Genomic DNA, 8,131 nt, shown 5'->3' with positions numbered 1-8,131 from the left:
ATCATAAAATATTTTTTTGTGGTTTCATGTCAATTTAACCCTACTCCCAACCCACACTTTAGGCCTTTCCCTGCTCAAATATTTGTGAAGCTGTGCTGCAGACTGTGATATATATTGCTTGCCTCCTCAATTTTCTACTGTACCCCTCCCCTCATATGGTTAAGAGATAAGAAGTCTAGCGTAAGGAAAAACCGCAATAACACATTATTTACAACATTTCCTTTTTAAATAATTTAGCATTTCATTGGCAATCACATTTTGTGTTGAATGTTCCTGTAAGCACCTCATATACCTAACCTTTTTTCACAGAAAAATATTCTGTTTACTTTTCTTTCACACACAACAGATGTCTGGCGGGTGGGTTCAGGGTCGTTCTCTCTCTTTCTTTTTTTGCCTACCGAGATACACGTACACGAGGAGTTAATACACATTTACGATACAAACTAACGCATGGGAGCCATTCGACATGCCAAAATGTGCCATACTTCACTGGTAACCATGGTAACAGCTTCAGCTCAACGTACAATAATTTTGTGTTACGTCATTTTTAGGCACCAGTTCCGCTTAGAGGTTCCTAATATTTACAGTAAAACCTGGTACATGGGCTGGCAGTTGAGTGATGCTCATAGGGGGCGCGGTCTTGTTATAGTAATATGAGGCGGAGATACTACTGTATTACTGATCATCCTGGGCAGTAAACACTAGACGCCCTCTAAGTCCTTTTTATTAACTCGGTGCGGTATGCAGAGGGGAAGTCCTGCAGAACAGTGACAAGTCCGGGAGGGGGAGGGAAAGTAGGCCCGTAAGAGTAGAGATGTACTGAGGGCTGAAGAAGGAAGCAACATTCCAGGGCATTCCAGGCGAGCAGCATGACAGGAAGACGTTTTACTTTAAACTGAATCAGGCCCAGCAAGAAGGCGAGGACCAAGGCCCACACCCGTAACTTGAAATAATCAGAAAACGCTAAATGTGAACAACATAACTAGTCACAGCACTAGTGTCCAAAAAGCGGCGGTACAATCACTTCATAAGTGAGGTAAGGTTACTTTATACTTCACTAAAGTTTGTCAGTATTTGGTCAGTTTTTTATAATGCTATTTCCTACACAAGAAACCCGTTTTGCCAACAAAAGTATTGAAAACCCACAGGACCCAAAAATATCTCCGAACGGACACATAGCGCCTGTCAATCAAACATAAATGCAATACTCTCCAAAAGGATAAATTCTGCACCTAATACCAGAATTCAGTTATCCACTATTGTGCAAGAACAGTTACTTAGTTTTCTAAGTATCTAGTATCTAACGAGATAAATATTATCTGATAAGTGTATTACTGTTGATTCTACATTTATTGCAGTGTACCACAAAGCATCTCACACTAAACTGCATATTTTCATAATTAAAAAAATGTTTGCATTTGTTTTTTTTTTGGTGCCATTTATACAGTTCCACCATCTATGATAAAGAAGCGAGAGATGTCATGAAAGTAAAACTAAATAAAGTGAGGTCAAAAGTGAATCTGAAAGGTCAAAAATTAAATGTGCATGGGTGCATTTAAATTTTAAATATAAACAGATTTGTAATATACTTCCATTAGCAAAAAATGCTTCTAGAGAATGTTATTACTGTTTTTCAACGGTATACGCACATATGCTGTGAGGGCCGTTCGCCAGCATTCAAGCTCACCTTCATAGAGAGTCAGTAGTGGCTTGTATTACACAAAACAACGTTTTCACAGGCACAATACACACCACTGTCAACTGATACTGGTGCACAGTCCTTCACAGCATATGTGCATATTTATCTTAAAAAAACGTAATAACCTGTGTTAGAAGCATTTTATGCTAATTGAAGTATATTGCAAAGATGCTTCTATTTAAAAACTGAAATGCACCCATGCACATTTCAGTTTTGACCTTTTTATCCTTTCTATTTTGCAGAATAAATCGATTAAAAACAGGGGTTCTCTCATTCAGAGCTAAGGCTTCTAACAATGTGTATCTAGCTGCTAATCATTATTTTTAATATAATGTATCTCTATTTTGATCCTGTAACTGGCTTAGGAGTTTAAAACAGGGGGGTCAAATGTACGGCTTGCGGAGCCTACGAAAATGGCTGCGGTTACGTCAGAACAGTAAACTCTCCTTTCCATTTTCTGCTGCCTGGGTAGTGTGGCTGAACTGCCATTCAAGCATCTGTTCTTCCACTCCAGCCTTAATACCCTGCACAACTGCCACAGACTGAAAACCTGGGGCAGGGGGATATGATGTGTCATTACTCCGCCCCCTCCACAGAGCCCTGCTGCCAGCCACGTGGGAAACTAAGGCTGGAATGTGTGCTCAACTATGCTATCAGAATGAGGCACATTAGTACATAAAAATATTTTAAAGGGACAGTCTACACCAGAATTTTTATTGTTTAAAAAGACAGATAATCCCCTTATTACCCATTCCCTAGTCTTGCACTTCCAACATGGTTATAAAACTATACTTTTTACCTCTGTGATTACCTATTATTTAAACCTCTGCAGACTGCCCCCTTATTTCAGTTCTTTTGACAGACTTGTTTTTTAGCCAATCAGTGCTGACTCCTAGGTTACTTTACGGGCGTGAGCACAATGTTATCTATATGGCACACATGAACTAACGTCCTCTAGTTGTCAAAATGCACTGAGATAAGAGGTGGCCTTCAAGGGCTAAGAAATTAGCATATGAGCCTACGTAGGTTTAGGTTTCAAAAAAGAATACCAAGAGAACAAAGCAAAATTGATGATAAAATTAAATCGGAAAGTTGTTTAAAATTACATGCCCTATCTAAATCATGAAAGTTTATTTTTGAATAGACTGTCCCTTTAAACAATTTACTTAAAATGTTTTGCTGATAAAAATCATATCATAAAACAAATACATGTTTTGTAAATATTGGCTGGTGACAGATAATGTATTTAAAATGATGTTGCTTTAAAATGAGATGTTTTGTCAACCTTTTGTACTTTTTATGCTTCTGCCTTTCCATCATAGTGGATGTGAGAGTTGTCCCTCACAGCTATTTACCAACTTTACAGCAATATGAACTATGCAAAATGTTACTTTCAATATGTTTAAAGAGTCGTACAAAAGCAGCAATGCACTACTAGGAACTAGCTGGTTGAAGCTGGTGAGCCAGTGGCAAGAAGCATATCTGTGTAGCCACCAATCACCAGCTAGTTCTTCGTAGTGTATTGATGCTCCTTTAGTCTGTGTAGGTATGCCTTTCTACCATGGATACTAAGAGAACAAGTATATTTGATAATCAAAGTAAATTGAAAAGTCTCCTTAAATTGCCTGCTCTCTCAGAATCGTAAAGTTTATTTTTTAGTTTTTTTTTAGTTTTTATGTTCCTTTTATTTTGTTACGCAAACAAAATGTTATTTTATATGCATAAGCAGATGTTTTTCATTTTGTTTGAAGTTAATGTAATAGTCTTTATATTTTTGTTTTTTTAAGGGACATAAAACCCAAAATGTTTCTTTCAAGATTTTGATAGAACATACAATTTGAAACAACTTTCCATTTTACTTCTATTATGAATTTTCTTGTTATCCTTTGTGCAAAAGCAGGAAGAGAAGTTCAGGAGTGTGCATGCACTGTCTGCAGCACTTTATGGTAAAAGTTTTGCAACAGTTATACAGTAGTAAGAGCACTAGATGTCAGCACTATTCTTGTTGTGTAGTTCTCCAGAAATGTGCACGCTACCTATCTAGATATCTCTTTAACAAAGAATAACACGAGAACAAAGCAAATGTGATAATAGAAATAAATTGAATACTTTAACATTGTATTATCTATCTGAATCACGAAAGAGAAAAAAATGGGTTTCATGTCCCTTTAACCTACTTTTGCAGCTTTATATTTTAAAAACAATACCTCTTCTTGTCCTCCTAACCCTAAGACACCAAGTATACATGTTTAAGCCGCAAGTGTTCCTTGTATGATGTGTGTGTAAAGGGGACACTTAAAATAGTGTAAATTTAAAGCATTAATTGCTTCCACACTCACAGATAAGTGGAAAAAGAAGTTAACCTATCATATGCTTAAAGGGACAGTCAAGTAAAAAAAAAACTTTCATATTTTAACCCTTTAAGGACACAGCTTTCAGTTTGCTCAATTGTTTTATGACGGAAATATTCAGTCACATGTCCTTAAGAGGTTAAATAGGGCATGTAATTTTAGATGAAAATAGTTTTTTATTGAATTCCTCCATATCAATACATAGATAATAACAACATTAGCATTGTAGAACAGTGCAAAAGGTATAAATTACATTCAGCAAAGTTGTAGCCTATTGCGTCCTCGCATAGAGACTGCACCAGTTATCTATACAGTCTCCACACAGTGACTCAAAGGAAGACATCCGTTATATCGAGTAAAACTCTTAAAGTAGTAATAGAAAAGAAGGAATAATAGTGTATTCCTTTTGAGAAGGCAAAGAAGAAGGAAGAAAGAAGAGAGGTAAAGAGAAGTGTAGAGAAAGCACTCGTGGGTAATTCTTTTGTTGTATAGAAAAACAAGTCTGAAAAGGAATGACCATCTATCTGTCTAGTCCGTTGTCAGAGCCTGCCCTATCTCTAAGTGCCCTTCTCGTTTGCATTCTCATTGAGTCTTCCCAGACTATCCAATCCTCCCATACTTTAAGAAATTCCTGTCTTTTGTCTAACAGAGAAGATGCTATAGTCTCCATTTGATAATAATATCTAATTTTGTTTAGTATTATATCATAGTGGGGCACTGTAGTTTTCCAAAATTTTGCTATCACTGTTCTAACAGCAGTGCATATTATACCTACTAGTTGTAATGATTGCCTGTTAAGGCCTTCAACAGGGAAATGTAGAAGAGCTTGTTCTATCGTTAATGCAATCAGTCTATTAAAGATCTTACTAAGCAGCTCGGAGGTGTACTCCCATATTTAGGGCATGTCATTTTAAACAACTTTCCAATTTACTTTTATCTACAATTTTGCTTTGTTCTCTTGGTATTCTTAGTTGAAAGCTAAACCTAGGAGGTTCATATGCTAATTTCTTAGACCTTGAAGGCCATCTCTAATCTAAATGCATTTTGATAGTTTTTCACCACTAGAGGGCATTAGTTCACGTGTTTCATATAGATAACATTGAACTCATGCACGTGAATTTACCATGGAGACAGCTCTGATTGGCTAAAATGCAAGTCTGTCAAAAGAACTGAAATAAGGGGGCAGCCTGCTGAGGCTTAGATACAAGGTAATTACAGAGGTAAAACGTGTATAATTATAACTGTTGGTTATGTAAAACTGGGGAATTGGTAATTAAGGGATTATCTATCTTTTAACCCTTTGAGTGCTAATGACGGCTCTGAGCCGTCACAGAGTTTCTCACTCTGGTGCTAATGACGGCTCAGAGCCGTCATGAGCACTCTCCTACCTTGAGGGAGATCTGGGGGCTCCTTGCTGCTCCTACCCCGGCGATCGTGCCTGTAGAGTGACAGGCATCGCTTGGGCTTCACGTGATGCGCGTGATGTATTTATACTTAACAATGTTAAGTATAGGAGGAGGGGGCATGCTGCTTAGAAGCCTGTATCTCAGGCATGTAAGCAGCTACAGACCCCCAAGACCCATTGTTGGAAAGGTAATCGCCTAACCTTTCCAACAGTGTAAGTCTTGGGGGTCTGTAAAAAAAAGTATTAGCACCCAGGTGGGAAATGGCTTAGCAGCCAAAGGGTTAAAATAACAACAATTCTGGTGTTGACTGTCTCTTTAAAGGGAAATAAAAGGGCACAAAATAAAATGGTGTAAGGAATTATGTACTGTTGTATGCATCCAGAGAAGCAATGCACTTCTCTGAGCCAGCTGAACACTAGAGGCATGTGTATAAACACCAATCACCAGTTAGCTACTAGTAATGCAATGCTGTTCCTGAGCCTACCTATGTATGCTTTCAACAAAGGTTGCCAGGAGAACAGAGCAAATTGGATAACAGAAATACATTAGAACATTTTTATGCTCTATGTAAATAATGAAAAATTGGGTTTCACATGCCTTTAAAGTGATAGTAAACATGATTGCCCAGGGCCTTTTTTCGGATGTACCACCTGGCTGATTTTACTCACCACCCTCCTACAATTAGCTAATTTTAAAAATGTTTAATTTTTATTGCACAAATTTATAATTCAATAATTTTATATTAAATCAATAAATTTGTGCTTTGGATAACAGGAAACAACAGAAAATATTACACTGCCCCCACCTGCTACTTCATAATGCCACCCGACTTGCAACATTTTCTGTGGAGAACACTGTTAACACTGTTAAAGGGATAGGAATGTCAAAATCAAACTGGCATGATTCAGATAGAGCAGGTCATTTTAAAACACTTTTAAATTCACTTCTATTTTCAAATGTGCTTCATTGTCTTGGTATCCCTTGTTGAAAAAGAATACGCACATAATCTTTACTAGTGGGAGCTAGCTGCTGATTGATGCCTGCGCACATTTATCTTTTTTTTTATTTGCTAACCCGATGTGTTCAGAGTGCAATGCTGTGCATTGGAGCCCTTTGCCGTTAAGAAGATACAAACATGAAAAACATATTTTTGCAATTTTCATATTTAATAAAGTGTTTATGTATTTACTGTAAATATTTCACATTCCGATACAGGTATAGCCCACTCATACAGCGGGTTAGGGACCGGAGCCCCGCTGTAAAGTGCAAACCGCTTAAAGTGAAACAAGGCAGTTTTAGCTTTCTTTTCAGTGTTTAAAATCTTGAATATATATAATGTGTGTGTGTGTGTGTGTGTATATATATATATATGTGTGTGTGTGTGTGTGTATATATATATGTGTATATATATATATATATATATATATATATATATATATATATATATATATATATATATACACACAAACAAAGAGGTATCAGCGCACATCCATATTGGTCATATTGGCAGCACTCCCAGATGTTGATTTAAACTTTTTGTAAGGTGTGCTAAAAAAACAAATTTTGTATTTGTATGTATATGTATATATATATATATATATATATATATATATACACACCCCTGTTAAAATGTCAGGTTTCTGTGATGTAAAAAAATGAGACAAAGATAAATCATTTCAGAACTTTTTTCCACCTTTTAATGTGACCTATAAACTGTACAACTCAATTGCAAAACAAACTAAAATCTTTTAGGTGGAGGGAAGTAGAAATAAAAAACTAAAATAATATGGTTGCACAAGTGTGCACACCCTTAAACTAATACTTTGTTGAAGCACCCTTTGATTTTATTACAGCACTGTCTTTTTGGGTAGGAGTTTTTCAGCATGGCACATCTTGACATTTGCAAAAACATTCCAAATCTGTCAGATTGTGAGGGCATCTCTTGTGCACAGCCCACTTAAAGGGCCACTAAACCTAAAATCTTTCTTTCATGATTCAGATAGAGAATAGAAATTTAAACAACATTACAATTTACTTCTATTATTTATTTTGCTTCATTTTTTATATATCCTTAGTTGAAGAAAAAGCAATGCACATGGTGAGCCAATCACACGAGGCTTCTATGTGCAGCAACCAATCAGCAGCTGCTGAGCATATCTAGATATGCTTTTCTGCAAAAAATATCAAGAGAATAAAACAAATTAGATAATATAAGTAAATTAGAAAGATGTTTAAAATTGCATTCTCTTTCTAAATCGTGAAAGAAAAAATGTGGGTGTCATGTCCCTTTAAGATCACCCCACATATTTTCGATTGGATTCAGGTCTGGGGTCTGACTGGGCCATTCCAAAACTTTAATCTTCTTCTTGTGAAGCCATTCCTTTGTTGATTTGGATGTATGCTTTGGGGCGTTGTTATGCTGAAAGATGAAGTTCCTCTTCATGTTCAGCTTTCTAGCAGAAGCCTGAAGGTTTTGTGCCAATATTGTCTGGTATTTGTAACTGTTCATAATTCCCTCTACCTTCACTAAGGCCCCAGTTCCAGCTGAATAAAAACAGAACCAAAGCATGATGCTGCCACCAAAATGCTTCACTGTGGGTATGGTGTGTTCTTTTGGTTATACGCAGTGTTGTTTTTGCGCCGAACATATATTTTGGAATTATGGCCAAAAAGTT

At 36.6% G+C, this 8,131-nt stretch overlaps 1 protein-coding gene across 1 annotated transcript in view; it reads left to right on the top strand.

The window, feature by feature from the left end:
• The first annotated feature begins 605 nt into the window (after nt 1-605).
• Nucleotides 606-8,131, top strand: part of LOC128638699 (carnitine O-palmitoyltransferase 1, liver isoform) — a 525,225-nt gene continuing 517,699 nt past the window's right edge. Inside the window, exon 1 of the mRNA XM_053690821.1 lies at nt 606-1,036. The gene's annotated coding sequence lies outside the window, so the exon portion shown is untranslated. The remainder of the gene's footprint in view (nt 1,037-8,131) is intronic.

The sequence above is a fragment of the Bombina bombina genome, chromosome 8 (assembly GCF_027579735.1).
Source record: "Bombina bombina isolate aBomBom1 chromosome 8, aBomBom1.pri, whole genome shotgun sequence".
NCBI classification, from domain to species: Eukaryota; Metazoa; Chordata; class Amphibia; order Anura; family Bombinatoridae; genus Bombina; species Bombina bombina.
The sequence above is the reverse complement of the archived record's forward strand: the minus strand, read 5'-3'. Positions and strand labels throughout refer to the sequence as shown.